Source organism: Halictus rubicundus, chromosome 13 (assembly GCF_050948215.1).
Source record: "Halictus rubicundus isolate RS-2024b chromosome 13, iyHalRubi1_principal, whole genome shotgun sequence".
NCBI classification, from domain to species: domain Eukaryota; kingdom Metazoa; phylum Arthropoda; class Insecta; order Hymenoptera; family Halictidae; genus Halictus; species Halictus rubicundus.
Window position 1 is genome coordinate 9,227,735 of NC_135161.1, and position 16,118 is coordinate 9,243,852.

Consider the following 16,118-nt stretch of genomic DNA (forward strand, 5'->3'; position numbering starts at 1 on the left):
TCAAACTTTGGTCCTAAGAAAATGAAAAGAATTGCACTTACAGCTAAATAATTTTATTTGAAAGCGACATTTCGGAAACCCCTCAGGAGAAAATTAGGTGTCGAACGAAAAAGAATTTTTGATGACACAGTGTTTACTCGATGTATGTCCAAAACGCGGGTCTAGCCACGGACATATATCGGCGAGGAGATTCTTTCATCCACGGGGCCTTACACTCCTCGACCCTTGCCCCCTTATGAGGCATATCCTGCGATAGTGGGGATAGTTCCGGGACTTTTATCGGCTAGGCATTTGAGACATATATCGAGTAAACATTGTAACCGCCCTAGTGGTCCATAAAAAGAGGTACATTTTACGTGACAAAATACAATTTTTGGGTAATTTCTTTGGCTCGATTCAAAGTTTGGGTTAGAGAGCGATGACTATAGAGATTTCAGTGACCTTGAGATACGCTCGTAGAGAACTGCTCATCAGAAATGAGCGATCCTGGTCTGAAATTGAACCCGAAATTCTTCGATCGAGCGATCGACGTTGAAAAGGGGTGGGTGGTCGAGGGTAGCATAAATTTACCCCCGATTTCTCTTGTTTTGTATGGATCGTGGGTGGCCGACGCTACGCTGAGGATCGTCGCGAGATTTCCTCCCCGAGATAAACGTTAATAAGCGAATTTGCATCTCACCGCGACGCACCTTCCCTCCGACGATCTTCTCGAGGAGGGAGGGGGATCTACTTAATGGCCGACTGCAACATCTGGACCCTTTGATCTCGAGCCGCTTAATAGAAACAATTCTCCGGATCAGTCTACGCGAGTACGCGAGTCGAATCCGAGAAGAATCACCGCGGGGTTCGGTCCGGTTAGGTTTGTTCGCGCCGATCATACTTCACGCGGATCCTAGCCGACTAATTTCTTCGCTCGAACCTTGAAATTCGGGTCTCCAGCGATCTAGACAGCTACATCATATAGCGATCATTCATAACGTATTCAAATAAATTTTTAAGAAATTAACAAATGTTGCTGTGATTAAAATTTATTTCATTGTGGGTCCAGTTTTAAAGAATTGTTCATTTTTTGTTGTCTAATTGTTTTGATACATAAGTGTACTATATTCATATATTCTTTAAATTGCTTCTCAGGGTAGAAAGTATATAAAATTTACTCTGTTTGCACAATTCGAAAAATTATAAAATAATCGCTATAATGTGTAGGTTGCAAATTTTTTAAATCGAGTAGTTCCAATTTAAAAAAATTGTCAGATCAAATAACCGAGGAGTATCACTGTATTACGACCTACTAAAATTATTAAAGAAAGTGTGAAGACTGAAATTTAATTTTCCATAAGAATCTACAGTCTAAATGTGGTAATTAATTGAATCTAATTTTTTAAAAATTGTTCTGCAATTCTAGACTGATTCAAAGAGTTGTCTTGTGGGGCAACAAACTTGATTCCAATATTTAAATAATAGATGGAAGAGCGAATGTTGCATTAAAAACCCGTCTTCCAGAACGCAGGTCATTTTTTATTTCAGAAGTTTTGCACCTTTCGCAGCAACCTACGAGCGAGAACTATGAATAATGTGGGGGTGAGGGTGGGTCGTATCTGTAAGAGAGATTCAGAGGAACCGGCGCTGCAGTCCGTTTTTAAATCCAGCCGGATGCTGACCTCTGTGCCGACCCCGATTCCATCGCAGGATCGTTAACGATAGTGCAACACGCGTATCGCTCAAATTTATTGCCCGTCTAATCCGATTTTTGCGATCCGAGATCAAAGGGAATGAATGGGTCCTCCTCTTCTCGAGGTTCGCCTCTCTATACTTTATCGTCGCTGCGATGAAAAAAAAACCCTTGCTTGAAATAGAAATCCGTTAGGCGATCTAGGATCGACTGATTTGAATAGAGATGGTGTTCGGTGCATACGCGCAGCGACGTGGCGAGCTTGCCGATGCAACGGGCGCGTGAGTTGTGCATAATTCGTAATCGAAACCTATGGGAACGACGACGGTGCGCATCGATCTCTCGCTAATTAAATTACGGGACCTGGAGCGGCAGAAATTTATGATACTTCCGGCGCAGGTGGAGCAATCTATTCGCAAAGAAAGTATATTTTGGGGAAAACTGCGTGGTTCGATTTTAGGGGGTGAAATCATCCCTTGAGACATACATTTTTATTAGCAAATTAACTTGCGGGACCTGGATGGGCATATATGAATTTTTAGGTGAAAGTTCTTCTGAGATAAAAGTGATTTTTGAGGGGAATGCGTAGGTCGATTTTAGGGGGTGAAATCATCCCTTGGGACATCAATCTTTACTCGTGAATTAAATTGCAAAATCTGGATTGTCAATTAATTTTGGGTGCAAGTAGAGCAATTTGTGTGCAATACAAGTGCATTTTTGGGGGAATTGCATAGTTTGCTTTTAGGGGGTGAGATCATCCCTTGGGACATCAATCTTTACTCGCGAATTAAATTTCGAAAAGATGGTTGGGAATTTATGAAATTTTGGCGGCAAGTAGAGCAATTTGAGTGCAATTCAAGCGCATTTTGGGGGGGATTGCATAGTTCGATTTTAGGGGGTGAAATCCCTCAGAGAGAAACACTGAATTTTCTTTCATACTACACGGCGCAAGTTCTTCTTGTTATTCTTAACACTAAATCTCTTCAGCACTAGAAGTGACTATTTTACGTTAGATTTTTCATAAAAATTATAAGTTGTGCAACAATATAATAGTAAATTATAAAGTTAGGGATTCGTCAAAATGGATAGTTCCAGTTTTAACTTGCTAACTACTTCCTCAACAAAATTGAAAAAATTGGTATTAACCAGCGCTGATTAGTCAACAGATCTTCATGCACTTGATGCACGGTGACATCAGAAAATATGCAAAATAAGAAGTAAGATGAGACAATGTAATGATAAGAATACTACAGAGACAATTTTCTGCCTGCATTAGCAAAATATATTTATTGCAACCGGTGCAAAGAGTAATTCCGAACGTCTTCCACAATGTACACTGTCATCAATATGAAACAATTGATTACGCCAGCTAATAAATAAATTGAATTCGCTGTGCTACACCTGAGCAGCCGTACATCCACGATTTCCTGCGTGGTACGGCAATCGTAAAAATTTCAGCAGCAACGAATCATGTAACAGAGATCGCACGCCGTGTTCTCATCTCTGGTACATATGTATCACAGTTCAGCGCCGGTCGGAGCGTTGTTATGTACACGGGCGGGTAAATACGGGGAATTATCGAGTCGACCCGCGATTAGATACCGGTCGCGGTACGAGAATAATTAAATTCAATAGTAGACGATAAACGCCTGCGGGAAAACCGGCCGATGCCCGGTTTCTTCTCAGGGTGTAGCCGGCCGAAGAGAGGAAAGAGGAATCAATTTCGGAGAAGCGTACGACGAAGCTTTACGACTCCCTTTTATCAGAGGTCACCGGTCGAGCACGAAACCTAACGTCGCACTGCCGGAGCTTATGAAAATTTTGCGATAAAAATGCCGCGGCAGGGTCGTCGACACGCGGCTCTCCGCGTGTAAGTATATTCTATTAACTGGTCCAACACGCTCCCAAGGATTTCGCGGCTCTAAACGGACGATAACGACCCGGTACCATTGTAAACTAGACCACACACGCGTCTCCCGACAGAACGAAAGCCGTTTCTCATTCCTCCGCGATGATTAATCGGCTGTGCTCGCTGTCCAACGATAGGAACACGGTTCGTCGCGTATCGCGTCCCCGATGATTTATCCTGCCCGATTCCTGAAATTGTCACGGTTGATTCACGCGGATGAATGATGCATGAACCGTCTAGATTTATGCCAGCTCGAACCCCATTTTTTAAATGCCAGTTCTACAGGATTTGTTCAGGGCAATGCAGGTGGAAGAATTTGTTGGGGAAAAATTTGTGTGAACATTAAGCGAGTTATGGGGCTCGATTCCGTCGAGGGAAAAATTTCGTTTCTATATGATCATTTTCTATGATTCTTCCGGAAAATTTGCGTGGAAGAATTTTTGGAATAGCTTGACAATTGAGGAAGTTACAAAATTTCAAAGGCAAGCGTGCACATGGGTCGAGCATTGATCTAAAAATTTCAATGCAGATTGAGGGAGTCATTGGCGCTCGAATACAATTTCGCAGATCTGGTTAAAAATTTAGGTTTTTATATTATTATTTTCTGTGATTGTTCCGGAAAATTTGCGTGGAAGAATTTTTGGAATAGCTTGACAATTGAGGAAGTTACAAAATTTCAAAGGCAAGCGTGCACATGGGTCGAGCATTGATCTAAAAATTTCAATGCAGATTGAGGGAGTCATTGGGGCTCGAATACAATTTCGTAAATCTGGTTAAAAATTTAGGTTTTTATATGATTATTTTCTATGATTCTTCCGGAAAATTTGCGTGGAAGAATTTTTGGAATAGCTTGACAATTGAGGAAGTTACAAAATTTCAAAGGCGAACGTGCACATGGGTCGAGCATTGATCTAAACATTTCAATGCAGATTGAGGGAGTCATTGGGGCTCGAATACAATTTCGTAGATCTGGTTAAAAATTTAGGTTTTTATATGATTATTTTCTATGATTCTTCTGGAAAATTTGCGTGGAAGAATTTTTGGAATAGCTTGACAATTGAGGAAGTTACAAAATTTCAAAGGCGAACGTGCACATGGGTCGAGCATTGATCTAAACATTTCAATGCAGATTGAGGGAGTCATTGGGGCTCGAATACAATTTCGTAAATCTGGTTAAAAATTTAGGTTTTTATATGACTATTTTCTATGATTCTTCCGGAAAATTTGCGTGGAAGAATTTTTGGAATAGCTTGACAATTGAGGAAGTTACAAAATTTCAAAGGCGAACGTGCACATGGGTCGAGCATTGATCTAAAAATTTCAATGCAGATTGAGGCCGTCATTGGGGCTCGAATACAATTTTGTGTATCGGGATAAAAATTTATTTTCGATGTGGTAATTTTCTATGATTCTTCTGAAAAATTTACGTGGAAGAATTTTTGGAATAGCTTGACAATTGAGCAACTTACAAAATTTCAAAGGCGAACGTGCACACCGGTCGAGCATTGATCTAACAATGCAGATTGAGAGCGTCATTGGGGCTCGAATACAATTTCGTAGGTCAGGATAAAAATTTAGGTTTTTATATGATAATTTTCTACGATTCTTCCGGAATATTTGCGTGGAAGAATTTTTGGACTAGCTTGAAAATTGAGCAAGTTACAAAAGTTGAAAGGTGAACATAGACCGATGGTCGAACATAACCTCAAAATTTTGACTGCCAGACAGTCGCACAAAATAGTAAAAATTCGTGAATATTTCTACGGTGGTCAACAATGTTTTTACATGTGCAAAACCAGCTTAGAGATAAATAAAATTGACTCGGAGCTGTACACAAATATTAACAACGAAGGGACAACCTTGCAAATTGGTAAAAAATCGACAACAAAAACAAATATATATTAGACCAGTGGGGACAAATATGTTCGATCGGGACATTGTGACCCAGATCAGCATAATGCAGATGCCAGTGTCCCGGGTACTCTAAGCGGACCACCGCTAGGAATTTTGGGTGGTCCCAGGACCCGGGGCCCGGTGTTTAATAACAGGAGGTGCGCCGGCATCGGTAAAGCGTCCCTTAGCCGGCCCTCGCGGCGTAAGCTGCATTTAAGGGCGCTTAAAATATATTTCCCTTCGCCCTGTTTCGCGAGGAATCCCCGCCTCGGAAGGTTTACACCTCCCGTGGACTCGTTGCGCCGACCAATTTGTAACCGCTCTCTCGAATACTCTTGCATTCTCGCTCGGTTGAACCGGAATTTTTAACTGGCGGGGCACCGGTGCCACCGCGAGAGATAAGCCCGGTTTTACGCCACTGTAAATTTCAACGGACACTTTATGCCCCTTCGACGTGGTCGTTGCCACAGCCTCGTTCAAATAATTAACACGTAATGCGACGCGATACGAACGGCAAATAGACCGGCAAGCCTGCTCGATTCCGTTTTACTGCTCTCGGGCCGCGTAAACGGCCACCGTACGATCAAATCCTCGCCAAAAATCAGTATTTACGAGCGTGACGTGAGTAATCGACCCATTTGCATCGGTGACGGACAGCGCTGAACGATGCTCTTATCGCCAATTTATTGTTTTTTCATTTTATTCAGCTAAAGTCTCGGAAAGTAGAAGGAAACTTCATATTTCACGGATTTATACATATTGAAACCAACGATAGCAATGAAGTCTAATTAATTTTGTAAATAAATCATCTTCAAGACTCACTTGCATCGTGACGAACAGCGCTGAACGATGCTCTTATCGCCAATTTATTGTTTTTTCATTTTATTCAGCTAAAGTCTCGGAAAGTAGAAGGAAACTTCATATTTCACGGATTTATACATATTGAAACCAACGATAGCAATGAAGTCTAATTAATTTTGTAAATAAATAATATTCAAGAATACTGGTGCATACATATGTGTGCATTTAATTTGATTTTTATATAGCGCTCATGGACATTATTATTTGTTGAACGCGTTCACGATTGTACTCATTTCCGCCATCTTCCATTGATGCCTATTTGAATTGCATATACAGTGAATTCTCGATATATGTCAACGACACGGGTCAAAGTGGTCACCGGCGATACGGAACTACTTAAAAATAATGATTATAAAATTAGTATCACTGAAGTACCTATATTATCAAGTACCTAGTACCGCAATTATATCATCTAGTACCTAGCCAGTGATATTGGATTTTATGCATTTATGATCAAAATGATTGAGCTCCGTATAAGCCAGAAATAAAATAAAAATAATCGAAGAATATCGGCATACAATTTCCAACGTATTAAAATGATTAAAAATGATTAAAATCAAAAATGTATCGAAACGATTAAAACCGTCTATTCGGTTCCTGCCAGAGAATTTATATTTTGCGCGATTCGCAACGATGTCGATCGTCTCTATGAATGAAAGGAACTCGCGCGAAACGCAAAAAATGTCAGTGGAACGTGTTAATTGGAATTTACTTTGAGGCGATACACCAACAGTGCTATCTCTCCTTGCGCAAACACGATAACGATCCTCTAAAACGAGAGAGAGAGAGAGAGTTTCCCGGCGATGACGGAGAATTAAGAGCACGGCGCGTAACGATGGTTAACAGGCAGCGCGATAAGATCGGCGATTAATAAGGGTCGTGAAAGTACAAACGGATCGCGCGTCCGACGGTGGATATTGTTCGGCGCGAGGCGTTCGCCTAAGCGGCGGTTCGGCCTCTAGTTCGTTACCGTCTGTCCCGTGGCTCATTAACGCGATCGCTCCGGGGGAAAAGTAGCAACAGCTGCAGGTACGTTCCGTCGATTAAAGTGTCGCCCGGTGTCCGAGACGATCGTCATTCATATCAATTAGCCCCGTGGGCGCGAATCCGTTCCTAGAACCCGACGGCCAAGCATTATCGATGACGATCGCGGCTCGGTTTATGGTCTCCCATGCCGAGTACCAGCCCGGAGAATCGTGGCAGACAGCCTGGCAGCGGGGCGATCCCTTTCCCGGTACCACGGGACCCCATAACGCCATTCGCATGGGGGTCACATGCTCGCCTTGCCCCCCTCCACGCATTTTTCTACCTTTCTACATTTCTGTCCCGTACCTCGCTGGCATTAACCCCTGGAACACTGTTCTTGGTGCATTCGATCTGCACCTTCACTCATGCCTGCGTTCATGGTTGCGCGAAGTTTCAGTCGTTCGACACGCGTTTTGGTACTACCGAGCATTTGGACCAAACGAAATTTATTTAACGCAGTTGGCCTAAACGAGACTGATGTATATTCCCTTATAATAATAAGAGAATTTGTTGTTTCATAGGATTTTTATGGATTTGTATGGGAATGAAGAAGTATTCTGAACTATTTCTATAACTTCGCGAATTGTAAGGAAAAAATCCGCCATTTTGGGGGGATAGACAGTTCTAGAGTTGGGAGACAGGCACAACTATTTTTCTGGTCATTGACCTCCTCAGGGACGAAATTTTATACATAAGTCAGACGATTTTAATCTGTCTATTACAGTGATTTCTCTATATATGTCGCCAAGGCCTGGATGATAAACGTCGCGGAACTATACCCACTACTGCAGGGTATACCCCGTGAGGGGCCGCGACGTTCATGTGGGTCGAAGAATAATAGTATCTCCTGGACGATATATGTCGTTGGCAAGGCCCGTGTCGTTGACATAAATCGAGTATTCACTGTATACTATTTCCACCCCACTATAGCGGTGGTTCTTAACCTTCGGTGGAGTTGCGAGAGAAGTTTCTAAATTTTCTAAATAATCTTGCAGTGGATGTAATTTTCTAAATAAATAAATAGGAACACATTTTTCAAGTGGGTGCTGATCACCGAAGAGCTTAAAAACCACAGCACCAAAGTGATCAAGAAGGGGAAACAAAATGTAGCCTGGAATAATTAATTCAATTATTATTTTACCACCCTCGTGGCCCATTTCCCACGTCCCAGAAGCGTCCTAAAAAGACGCACGTAATCTAACCTAAAACTTGCTCTCCGTATCGTCCCAAGATCATTCGAGTCAGTCAAAAAAATTATAATTCACTTCGCGTCTTTCCAGTTCCGCTGACTACGATCTCGTTATCAGCTCGAAGATAAGCGACTTATCAAGGTTCCCGAAACCATCTCGTTCGTTCCCGATCCAACAGCGTGACAACAAATCTTCCGGAGCGGCGGCTTTGAAACTCGTTGACAAATATTTGCCCATTCTTTCTTCCCGGCCGAGTTTGTTTCCACTCGAGCCCGGTTTATTCGGCGAAACAACACACGCTCCGCTGCCGTTCGAGAAGCCCGGAGGAGAGTGAAGGATCGGCCCGCCGACTCCGGGAGACTTTCCGAATATTTTTCGCGAAACGAAAATAAAGTTGCCCGCGCGTCGTCGGAGAAATTGGCCACCGGCCAAAGCCAGATGAAAGTGCTCGAGCTGGTAACCACGAAGAGAATCCGGTCGCATCTCGGGGACAGACTTTTCACCGAGTTTCGATAAGTTGTGTGCCGTTCGAGAGTGCTCGAGAATCTTTTCCGGCTAACCCATCGTGCTCGACATCTTGTTACAAGCTCGACACACGTGTTCGACAGGCTAATCGATCGTGGCCTAATTTGCGAACACGCGAGAGAGTACGACTTGTTCTTGCTTCGTTGATTTTTACGTTGAAAATCAGACGGGATTGGAGGGGAGAGAATGCGCGTGACGTAACCGGCCGGGAATCAATTTGATAGTCAAATGCTGTATAAGGAAACACACTATTTAATCGTGACATGGCCGTCCCACTTCGATGCCTTGGAAACGGTATATTTGCTAACTTTCTCGATTCCCTCGGCTGGCATTAATTTTTATCGAGAATTATACGGTACAAGAACTCTTCGTACTGATCGTATTTGGTCCATCTCAATCCTTTGCTTGATCCTTGCTATAGGTCCTGTCAGTATATTGTATCAACAATTTGTTGCTTCCTCGTTTTATAATTTTTTCAATCTCTGCCCTAGATTGCAAGTTTTCGGAGATCGAAAACGCCCAGAAATAACAGCAACAACAATCTATGAACTCTCCAGATTATTAATTCCTGATTATTCCAGATTATTAAGTCCTGCAATTATATTTTTTTAAACAAGCGTTACCTTCCTCCAATCTTAAATTTCTTAATCTGTCTCGAAGTCAGTAATAAAAATGTAATAACTGGAGGAAAATGTTACGGTACAATTTAAAATAGTAAACATATTACGGTGACTTCTCTGTATATGTCGCCAAGGCCTCTGTGATAAACGTCACGGAATTATCCCCACTCCCGCGGGGTGTAAACATAACTGGTATGTCACCTGCACGATACATGACGCTGGCAAGGCCCGTGTTGGTGACACATATCGAGAATTCACTATATCTAAATTTCTGAATATCAGAATACTGCTTTTAACTTATTACAATCATTAAAAACAGAAAGGGTGATCTATTAAGCTCCTGTTTCGCGGTTCAGTAATAGTCTTTCTATAAATTCTCCTAAGCCAGCGAAACATGATTTCCCCGATGTTCCTCGCCGGATGCGCGCGCGTCGCCCGCGCAGACATAATTTCCCACCGTTCCTCGAACCCGGGAGTTGCTGTTCAGGGAATATTAATCGCGAAAGCCGGCTGGAATCGGAAATGAATGTTCGTCGCCGAGTAAATAAATCGATCGTCGCTCGTCGGTTGCGATTCCGTGGATCATTTACGATCTATCTGGCCCCGTAGCATCCTCCGTGTCTATCTCGTTCTAACCATTCTAGACCCCTTTCTTTTTCTGTCGTGGGTGGTCCGGGGTCGAGCAAAGTTACAAGTACGCGAGCAAGTCGAAGCCGAGTCCTCGGTTTCCGATGATTCATCGGATGTTCGACGCCTGGCTGTCTCCCGTGGACTGTTCGCCGATTAATCGGTACATGCACGCTACAAACAGAATCACTGTCGTCGGATGCGCATCTGGAGCCTGAGTGGCTGCCACTTTCAACCGGCTGGCTCGAACATCTTTTGCCAATCGACCGATCTCCCAGCCAACTGTCCCAGTAAATTCCTCTGACGATCTCTGATGAGACGCCCGTATATTTTCCATTTAACGCCTCGACCTACCTGAAGCCTATCTTTAGGATTCTCTGCGTCCGGTGCATCGATGCAGAGACGCATCGGTGTATTGGTACGGCGGCGTATTGGTACGACGGTGTATTGGTACGACGGTGTATTGGTACGGCGGTGTATTGGTACGGCGGTGTATTGGTACGGCGGTGTATTGTTCCATCGATGTGCCATTGGTCCCTCAAAGTTTACTCGACCTGGATTTTCGTTAATTAAGACTCGAGCATCATTTGCCAATCGACCTCTCTCCTAGGTAACTGTCCCAGTAAATTCCTTTGACGATCTCTGATGAGACGCCCGTATATTTTCCATTTAACGCCTCGACCTACCTGAAGCCTATCTTTAGGACTCTCTGTGTCCGGTGCATCTCCGCGTTGATGCATTGGTGTATTGGTACGGCGGCGTATTGGTACGGCGATGTATTGGTACAGCGGTGTATTGGTACGGCGGTGTATTGGTACGGCGGTGTATTGGTACGGCGGTGTATTGTTCCATCGATGTGCCATTGGTCCCTCAAAGTTTACTCGAGCTGGATTTTTGTTAATTAAGGCTCGGACATCTCTAGCCAATCGACCTCTCTCCTAGGTAACTGTCCCAGTAAATTCCTCTGACGATCTCTGATGAGACGCCCGTATATTTTCCATTTAACGCCTCGACCTACCTGAAGCCTATCTTTAGGACTCTCTGTGTCCGGTGCATCTCCGCGTTGATGCATTGGTGTATTGGTACGGCGGCGTATTGGTACGGCGATGTATTGGTACAGCGGTGTATTGGTACGGCGGTGTATTGGTACGGCGGTGTATTGGTACGGCGGTGTATTGTTCCATCGATGTGCCATTGGTCCCTCAAAGTTTACTCGAGCTGGATTTTTGTTAACTAAGGCTCGGACATCTCTTGCCAATCGACCTCTCTCCTAGGTAACTGTCCCAGTAAATTCCTCTGACGATCTCTGATGAGACGCCCGTATATTTTCCATTTAACGCCTCGACCTACCTGAAGCCTATCTTTAGGATTCTCTGCGTCCGGTGTATCGATGCAGAGACGCATCGGTGTATTGGTACAGCGGCTTATTGGTACAGCGATGTATTGGTACAGCGGTGTATTGGTACGGCGGTGTATTGGTACGGCGGTGTATTATTCCACCGATGTGTGCCGTTGGTCCCTCAAAGTTTACTCGAGCTGGATTTTTGTTAATTAAGGCTCGGAGATCTCCTGCCAATCGACCTCTCTCCTAGGTAACTGTCCCAGTAAATTCCTCTGACGATCTCTGATGAGACGCCCGTATATTTTCCATTTAACGCCTCGACCTATCTGAAGCCTATCTTTAGGATTCTCTGTGTCCGGTGCATCTCGGTGTCGATGCATTGGTGTATTCATGCAGCGGTGTATTGGTACGGCGGTGTATTGGTACGACGGTGTATTGGTACGGCGGTGTATTGGTACAGCGGTGTATTGGTACGGCAGTGTATTGGTACGGCGGTGTATTGTTCCATCGATGTGCCATTGGTCCCTCAAAGTTTACTCGAGCTGGATTTTTGTTAATTAAGGCTCGGACATCTCTTGCCAATCGACCTCTCTCCTAGTCAACTGTCCCAGTAAATTCCTCTGACGATCTCTGATGAGACGCCCGTATATTTTCCATTTAACGCCTCAACCTACCTGAAGCCTATCTTTAGGATTCTCTGCGTCCGGTGTATCGATGCAGAGACGCATCGGTGTATTGGTACAGCGGCTTATTGGTACAGCGATGTATTGGTACAGCGGTGTATTGGTACGGCGGTGTATTGGTACGGCGGTGTATTATTCCACCGATGTGTGCCGTTGGTCCCTCAAAGTTTACTCGAGCTGGATTTTTGTTAATTAAGGCTCGGAGATCTCCTGCCAATCGACCTCTCTCCTAGGTAACTGTCCCAGTAAATTCCTCTGACGATCTCTGATGAGACGCCCGTATATTTTCCATTTAACGCCTCGACCTATCTGAAGCCTATCTTTAGGATTCTCTGTGTCCGGTGCATCTCGGTGTCGATGCATTGGTGTATTCATGCAGCGGTGTATTGGTACGGCGGTGTATTGGTACGACGGTGTATTGGTACGGCGGTGTATTGGTACAGCGGTGTATTGGTACGGCAGTGTATTGGTACGGCGGTGTATTGTTCCATCGATGTGCCATTGGTCCCTCAAAGTTTACTCGAGCTGGATTTTTGTTAATTAAGGCTCGGACATCTCTTGCCAATCGACCTCTCTCCTAGTCAACTGTCCCAGTAAATTCCTCTGACGATCTCTGATGAGACGCCCGTATATTTTCCATTTAACGCCTCAACCTACCTGAAGCCTATCTTTAGGATTCTCTGCGTCCGGTGTATCGATGCAGAGACGCATCGGTGTATTGGTACAGCGGCTTATTGGTACAGCGATGTATTGGTACAGCGATGTATTGGTACGGCGGTGTATTGGTACGGCGGTGTATTGTTCCATCGATGTGCCATTGGTCCCTCAAAGTTTACTCGAGCTGGATTTTCGTTAATTAAGGCTCGAATATCTTTTGCCAATCGACCTCTCTCCTAGTCAACTGTCCCAGTAAATTCCTCTAACGATCTCTGATGAGACGCCCGTATATTTTCCATTTGACGCCTCGATCTACCTGAAGCCTATCTTTAGGACTCTCCGCGACCGGTGCATCGATGCAGAGATGCATGCGGCGGTGCATTGGTGCGGCGATGTATTAGTACGGCGCGGCGGTGTATTGGTACCGCGATGTATTATTCCACCGATGTGTGCCGTTGGTCCCTCAAAGTTTACTCGAGCTGGATTTTCGTTAATTAAGGCTCGGACATCTCTTGCCAATCGACCTCTCTCCCAGGCAACTGTCCCAGTAAATTCCTGTGATGATCTCTGATGAAATCTGACTACGGTTCTCTTCTTAATGATGCCCGATGGAATTTATGGTTATCCTAGATATTTGAGGAGTAATTACCGATTTTAGGTATTTCTTTGAATATTCAATTACTGATTGGGTATAAATTTCTGCTATTCTAGAGGATTTGGGGGACTTCAGCGATTCTAGGTTCACAGGATCACATTGGTTCTGGGGCTGAAGAAGGTGATATCAAAATAGTGATTCTAAGCTTTTAGGATTATATTTTTTGAGATTTGGGCTCAGGACCTAACCTTCAGTGATTGTAGGCTTCCAGGATCTATGCATTCACAATCTTAGGACTCTTCAACCTAATCTTCAGCGATCCTAGACTTCCAGGGTTTTGGGCTTCTAAGGACGCCTAGATCCTGGTTGAAACAGCGCATCACGATCGCAAATTCTCCCATAGATCACGCAAGTACAACGGCCCGAAAGTCCGCGAGAGATCCAGGAGTGTCCTCGGTGGTCTTGCGACAGTCCCAGGTCCCCGATTAGACTGATTTCCAGTTTCCAGGCAAGGAAAGAATTCCGAGCAGCCGCGGCTGGTTCGACGAGACACTTGTTCTGGTCGATTAACGGCCGCGATAATCGGCGAACAATGGCAATAGAAAATTGTGATACTGAAAGACTATGGAATGGCAGGGAACGGATCGGAGTCGCCGTGCACTTTGACATCGCTCGCGGTAACCAATGAGATCATCCAGAAGTTCTCCCGATCGTAGTCGGTTTGCTGACCGTAAACGCGTTCTCCGCGGAGAAGGTGCAACGCCTGCATGACATCATCTCGTATTCACGCCTTGCAGAACACACGGTGCAAACAGGCCCGTCGACACTCCTTAGAAAGTCTTCGGGGATAAATAAATGCCTGGAAATTTATTTGTACGTGCTCCTCTGGCAGCCGCTCGCGATAAATCTATCGCGGGACCGCGATCGAGACCGTGTATCGGCGAATAGATCTCCGGGGACAATGCCCGGACCGATGCCAATGCCTGATGACGATTACCGGCGCTGACGAACCACCGTGCCACCTTTGCCATTTTAAATATACGTTAAGCACACTTTTGTCCGACGTTTCGAAATCGTGTGGGAAACGCCATTCATTCACAGATGATCTTCTTCGAGATGACTGTTTCTCGGGAATCTGGCAGAGGTAGCTGACGGTTCAATTCATTTGTTAGTTGGACGCGTGGCTCGGAACTTTATTGAGTAATCAATTTTACGACAATCCGTAAAATTGGACTGCGGATTTTATGCAATTATGAGAGAATCGACCAATTTGAGACAATAGAGAGATTCAAGGAATTTAAGAATGCTGATGTACTACTACTGTCAACTTGGTAGGATTATCAATGGAGGATAGAGACTTCTGCACGATTGCTGTGTCTTGAAGTTGATGCAGACAATTTTTTTTTTGCATCTGGTTTCTGAATGGAACATTAAAACCCTGACGACTCATTAATTAGTTTAGATGTTGAGTCTCACACAAGATCTAAAAAATCTAGGAGTCTAGAACCACTAAGAATTAAGATCTAGTGATCTTGGAATCCCTAAGAATTAGATCCTAGTAGTCCTAGGAACATTATAATTTAGCTTTTGGAGTCCTAGACACAAAAGTTGGGTCGCAGAAGCTTGAACTTGGTGAAGATCAGGCTGTAGAGTCCTAAGATCTTTGCATAGATCCTGGAAGCCTAGGATCACTGAAAAGTAGCTCCTGAAGCCCAAAAATCCCAGGAAGCTCAGGACCAATTAATGAGTCCTGGAAGTCTAGAATCGTTAAGAATTAGACTCCTGGAGGTCCTAGACTCACTACGAATTAGCTTCTAGAGTCCTAGACACAAAAATTAGGTCTCAGAAGCTGGGACTTGCTGAAGATTAGGTTATGGAGTCCTAAGATCGTTGTCTAGATCCTAGAAGCCTAGAATCACTGAAAATTAGCTCCTACAGCCCCAGGACTAATTAATAAAATCCTAGAAGTCTAGAATAATTAAGAATTAGACTCCTAGAGGTCCCAGAATCACTACAATTTAGGTTCTGGAGTACTAGACACAAAAATTAGGTTTCAGAAGCTGGGACTTGCTGAAGATTAGGTTGTAGAGTCCTAAGATCGTTGTCTAGATCCTAGAAGGCTAGAATCACTGAAAATTAGCTCCTACAGCCCCAAGACTAATTAATAAAGTCCTAGAAGTCTAGGATCATGAAGAATTAGACTCCTAGAGGTCCCAGAATCACTACAAATTAGCTTCTGGAGTCCTAGACACAAAAATTAGGTCTCAGAAGCTGGGACTTGCTGAAGATTAGGTCGTAGAGTCCTAAGATCGTTGCCTAGATCCTAGAAGCCTAGAATCACCTATAATTAGCTCCTGGATCCTATGAATCATGAATTATAATCCTAGAAGCCTCTATTACCACTGAATATTAGCTCCTACAGCCCGAGGCCCAATTAATAAAGTCCACAAGCCTAGAATCGCTAATAGGCACTTAGAGACGCAGAATCTGAATCTGGTTGGCGTTGGGTAATCAGTCA

The 16,118-nt window shown here is 44.1% G+C and overlaps 1 protein-coding gene across 1 annotated transcript in view; it reads right to left on the bottom strand.

Annotated features, from left to right (window-relative positions):
* The window catches only part of LOC143360458 (uncharacterized), a 146,811-nt gene that overhangs the window by 80,155 nt on the left and 50,538 nt on the right, over positions 1–16,118 (bottom strand). The gene's annotated exons all lie outside the window — the stretch shown is intronic.